Source organism: Saccopteryx bilineata, chromosome 2 (genome assembly GCF_036850765.1).
Source record: "Saccopteryx bilineata isolate mSacBil1 chromosome 2, mSacBil1_pri_phased_curated, whole genome shotgun sequence".
NCBI classification, from domain to species: Eukaryota; Metazoa; Chordata; class Mammalia; order Chiroptera; family Emballonuridae; genus Saccopteryx; species Saccopteryx bilineata.
The window spans coordinates 317701279-317707278 of record NC_089491.1 but is presented as its reverse complement, the minus strand read 5'-3'; positions in this window follow the sequence as shown (position 1 = coordinate 317707278).

Genomic DNA, 6000 nt, shown 5'->3' with positions numbered 1-6000 from the left:
AAGATTGTGTGTGTTTAGGAATTTATTTATTTCTTCCAAATTGTTCAATTTGTTGGCATATAATTGTTCATAGTATTTTCTTATAAATCTTTACATTTCTGTGGTGTTAGTTGTCATTTCTTCTTTCATTTCTGATTTTATTTATTTGGGTCCTCTATATTAATGATTCTGGTTAAAGGTGTATCAATCTTGTTTATCTTTTCAAAAGTCAGCTGTTGATATTTCATTGATCTTTTGTAATTTTTTAGACTCTATTTTGTTTATTTTCACTCTGAACTTTATTACTTCCTTCCTTGCATTCACTTTGGGTTTTGTTTGCTGACCTTTTTTCTAGTTTCTTTAGATGTAAGGTTAGCTTGTTTATTTGAGAATTTTTTCTTTTTCTTTCTTTCTTTCTTTCTTTTTTTTAGGTAAGCCTATATTGCTATGAATTTCCCTCTTTTTTTTTTTTTTGTATTTTTCCGAAGTTGGAAACGGGGAGGCAGTCAGACTCCCGCATGCGCCCGACCAGGATCCGCCCGGCATGCCCACCAGGGGGCGATGCTCTGCCCATCTTGGGGCGTCACTCTGCTGCAATCAGAGCCATTCTAGCGCCTGAGGCAGAGGCCACAGAGCCATCCTCAGCGCCTGGGCTAACTTTGCTCCAGTGGAGGCTTGGCTGTGGGAGGGGAAGAGAGAGACAGAGAGCAAGGAGAGGGGGAGGGGTGGAGAAGCAGATGGGCGCCTCTCCTGTGTGCCCTGGCCAAGAATCGAACCCGGGACTCCTGCACGCCAGGCCAACGCTCTACCACTGAGCCAACCGGCCAGGGCCGAACTTCCCTCTTAAGACTGCTTTCACTGGGTCCCATAGGTCTTGGGTTGTTGTGTTTTCATATTCATTTGTCTCAAAATACTTTCTATTTCTTCCTTGATTTCATTGTTAACTTGTTTATTGATTAGTAACATGTTATTTAATCTCCAGGTGTTTCTGTGTTTTTCTTTTCTTTTTCTTATAATTGATTTCTAGTTTTATTCCACTGTGGTCAGAAAATTTTTTTGGATATAATTTCAATCTTCTTAAGTTTATTGAGACTTGTTTTGTGTCTTAACATGTGATCTGTCCTAGAAAGTACTCCACGTGCACTTGAAAAGAATGTGTAAGGTCTACCGGAAAGTTCTGTCCGTTTTTGGAATAAAACAAAATACAAATTTTTCTTACCGTCAATAAACTTTATTAAATAATATAATTGCCATTATTATTAATGATTTCTTGCCAGTGTGAGGGCAATTTGTATATCCCATTTTTGAAAAATGTTTTATCTTTTGATGCAAAAAATTGAACCAGTGCTTGTTTGATATCTTCTTCATTTTTGAATTTTTTGCCCTTCAAAAAATTTTGTAAGGACAAAAACAAGTGATAGTCAGAGGGTGCTAAGTCTGGGGAATATGGTGGATGGACAGACATGCTTCTGTAGCATTTCTTCCTTGTTGAAATTCGTAAAAATTACAGTGGCATAAATGAACTTTATCAGTAGTCATGGGTACACTATCGCTTCACACATAAGACTAATGTGAATCAACTTTGTTTTAGTTAATTTGCTATGTCAGTATGTATACATTAAGTGATAAAAATAGAGAGGCACACATGCGCCAAATAAACGTGCTTACATGTCAAAACTTGTGATAGAAACGGACAGAACTTTCTGGTAGACCTTATATATTCCATTGCTTTGAGATGAAATGATAAAAAAAATTGATTAAATTCATCTGGTCTAATGTGTCATTTTAGGCTGTTGCTTCTCTATAAATTTTCTCTAAATAGATCTACCCAGTGATGTTAATGGGATGTAAACATCCCCTACTACGATTGTATTACTGTTGATCTCTCCCTTTATGTCCGTCAATTTTTACTTTACATATTTTGGTGCTTTTATGTTTCAAAAAGGTCAGAGCCTCTTGTTGGATATCCCTTATTATTATGTAATGTTCTTCTTTGTTTTTTACTATAACTTTTGTTTAAAGATTATGTTCCCTTCACCCACTTCTTCTACTTAAAGAAGTCCCTTTAACATTTCTTGTAATACTGGTTTGGTGGTAATGAACTCCTTTAGGTTCTCCTTATCTGGGAAACTTTTTATTTCTCCTTCAAATTTAAATGATAGTCTTGCTGGGTAGAGTAATCTTGGTTGTAGATACCTGCTTTTCATCACTTTGAATATTTTGTGCCAATCCCTTTATTTTGCAAAGTTTCTGTTGAAAATCAGCTGACAGTCTCATGAGAGAGTAGGTAACCAACTCTCTTTCTCTTGCTGATTTTAAGATTCTCTTTGTCTTTAACCTTTGCATTTTTCATCATCATGTGTCTTGGTGTGAGCCTTTCCATGTTTATTTTGTTTGGATTCTTTGTGTTTCCTGGACTTATGTGTCTTTTTCTTTGTCTGGGTTAGGGAAGTTTTCAATCATTATTTCTTCAAGTAAGTTCTCAATTCCTTGCTCTCTCTGTCTTCTTCTTCTGGTAGCCTTGTGATGTGGATGTTGTTATGCTTGATGTTGTCCCAGAGGTGGGCTGAGTTCTCTTTTTTCTTTTGTTAATTTCTATGATTTTGGGGGCAGCAGTTTGCTCTGTGATCTCATTTCTCTAAGAGATCTAAAAAGAGTGTTGATTTTTTTAGTTTGTCCAACTTTTTACTTATGGTCAGAATGAAATAATAATTTCTAAGCTTCTTACATGATAGACCAAAACCCATGCTTGTAGTTTTATGTTGAGTTTCAGAGGCCTATGGAACATCTAAGTGGAGTTGTTGGTAATTATATTGATGGTACTATATTGATGGTAATTAAGGGGGTGGGGAATGTTGTGAATGAGATTACATGGAGGTGGAGTTAATGTGGGAAAAGCAGAGGGCCTAGGCAATATCCTTGAGAAATATAACCATTTAAAGAAGAAAAAGAAGTGCTAATAAGGGAGAACAAGATCTGAGAGGCAGGAGGAAAATCAGAAGGATGAAACCTTATGGAGCCCAAAGGAAGAATGTTTTGAAAGAGGGACTAGCCAACAAGAGAATCTTACTGAAAGGTCAAATAAGTTAAGGGCTAAAAATTGTCTATCGGAGATAGACTCTTGGTAGTTTGGGTGAAAGCACTTTCAGTGGAGTTATATGGCCATAATACAAATCAGAAAGAATTGAGGAGGAGGAGGAGGTGAGGAAATAGAGATAGCAGTTGAAATTAATTTATTCAAGAAATTTGTAGGATATAGATGTGATGGTGTATTTTTTCTTTTAATAGGAAGACTTAGGCATATATAAGTGTTGGTGGGAATGAGTAGAATGAGCTGGTAGAGAAAGCGATAGAATGAACATATAGAAGAGAGTAGATGACTGCTGGAAAGAAATCCCTTAGAAGTCGAAGAGGAGATGAGAACCAGAGCACAAGATGAGGGGTTAACTTTAGAAGAGGAAGAGGGATGTACAGGCCATTTTAATAGGAGAAAAGCAGGAAAGAATCAATGTAGGTTATATATTATGTCATTTGATCCTTACAAAAATCTCTGGGGATGGATATTGTTTTTTCCTAAATTTCAAGTGATATAATGGAGGCCCAGAGAAGTTATATAAAACATTCTCAAATTCACAAAGAAGAACCTAAGAAATACTCAATGCCTGGGGTTCCTTAGAACCCCAGATCTAGTGCTTATTTGCCTGCAGTTTTTTAAAAGCTTAAGTTCTCCATAAGAAGTGCCCTGAAAGTGACTGTAATTGAGTAGTGTCCTTGTTTAGTGATTTGAAAAGCCAGATTGGAAAGAGCTTTTACTGGAAAAAAAACAACGCAGAGCCATTTGGTAAAGATCTTGTAAAAGAGGTTGCCCTTAATTAATGTTTGACTAACTCAGTACCAAAGGTCTGACTTTTCTTCCTGAGCAAGACTTCGTTAGAATAAACAACCTTGCTTTGGTGTCTGTGTGTGCTTGAGGAGCACCGACCTGTACAGTTTATATAGTTATCTCATTATTCCTCCTAGCAATCCTGACACATGGATAATTGCCTGTGTTACAAATGAGAAAGCCGAGGCTTAAAGACATCAAGGACCTTGCCCAAGGCCACGGAATAGAGAGTGAATTAAGAATTAAACCCAAGTATTTCTGACTCCAAAGCTCTTGCTCTTTCAACAAAGCATTACTTTGTGTAGCTTAGAGGTAGGGAGAGACCAGCTAGTTGAAAGATGAATTGTGAGTCTTTGTAACATCCCTTTGGTATATAATCTACCAGGATTTTGTCTTTCTCTTTTTAACTTCCTAAACTTAAATTGATAAAGAGTTGTAGGACTATTAATAGTCAATATTTAGATGGTGCCAACTGTATACAGCATTATTTTAGATGCTGTCGATATAATTACAATCCTAGGGCAACCTTATGAGATAGGTTCTATTATTGTCTCCATTATACCTAGGAGAAAACAGGTGCTGAGAGCCTGAGTAACTTGCTTGAGATTACACAGTATATTAGTAGCAAAGCCATAATTTGAACCCAGAATGTCTGATTCCTAAATCTGGGCTCTTAAACAACAAGTGAGGACCACTGGTCTCTGATAAGTAGAATCTGATTTTGTATTTCTTTCCTGTTTACTCAATTTAGTTATTTGACCAAAGGCATAAACTTCTGAGTCAGACCTAGAAATGACTCATAGCTCTACCACTTCAAAAAGCTGTGTGACTTTAGACAAATTACTTAATCTCTCAACAGCTTACTTTCTTCATTTGTAATATGAATTGATAATAAGAATACAGTACTCAACTGAAAGAGTGTCTGTGAGGATTAAATGAGATAAAGCATATTAAAAGCTCAGCAGAATGTCTGGCCAATAGCATAATGGGCAATAGCTGTTATCTGTTTTTATTAATATGTCCTAAAGTTGATAATAACAGGCAGAATTTGAGTACAGGTCTGCTTGACTCCAGACCCCAACATTAACTTAACTACTGTACCAACTGCCCCCTAAGTGTCCTCATCACAGTGCTCAGTAAGCCCCTCCTCCAGACTGTGGTCTTGTTAGTGGACATCAAAATCTCTGTCCACTCAAGGTGCTCTTTTGACTCCCCCTTACCCTATCTCACTGTGCTAAATGGTTAGTGCTGAGAAAGCAGACCACGACAATACTGAGAGCTGGAGGCTAATGGAATAGAGATAAGAAGCCAAAACCTGGTCCGTGCAGTGTAAGTGAAGGCCATAGGAATAGCCAAGGTCACACACCTGATCTATAATGTTAACAAAAGATTCCAGTGCAATGTGCAAAGTCTGCGGGCTAATAGATGAAAGTCAGGATTTGGTTTAGACAAATCCTTATATATAATGATTCATTGCAGTCAAGCTTCTTTTGGAAGTCTTCCACCCAAGACCCAGGAGTCAAGCTTGCATCTAATATTTTCCATCCATTTTTTTTTGACAGAAACAGACAGAGCGTCAGAGAGAGGGACAGACAGGAACAGACAGACAGGAAGGGAGAGAGATGAGAAGCATCAGTTCTTCATTGCAGCACCTTACTTGTTCATTGATTGCTTTCTCATATGTGCCTTGACAGGGGGCTGCAGCAGAGCAAGTGACCCTTTGCTCAAGCCAGTGACCTTGGGCTCAAGCCAGCAACCTTGGGCTTTAAGCCAGTGACCTTTGGGCCAAGCCAGTGACCATGGGGTCATGTCTATGATCCCAGGATCAAGCCAGGGACTCCGTGCTCAAACTGGTGAGTCTGCACTCAAGCCAGATGAGTCCACGCTCAAATCAGCGACCTCAGGGTTTCAAACCTGTGTCCCTCATGTCTCTGTCTGACACTCTATCCACTGTGCTATTGCCTGGTCAGGCTTTCCCATCCATTTTTTTCTCTGAAGTTAGAAGCAGAGAGGCAGTCAGACAGACTCCTGCATGCACCTGACCAGGATCCACCTGGCATGCCCACCAGAGGGTGATGCTCTGCCCATCTGGGGCATTGCTTTGTTGCTGCCGGAGCCATTCTAGCACCTGAGGTGGA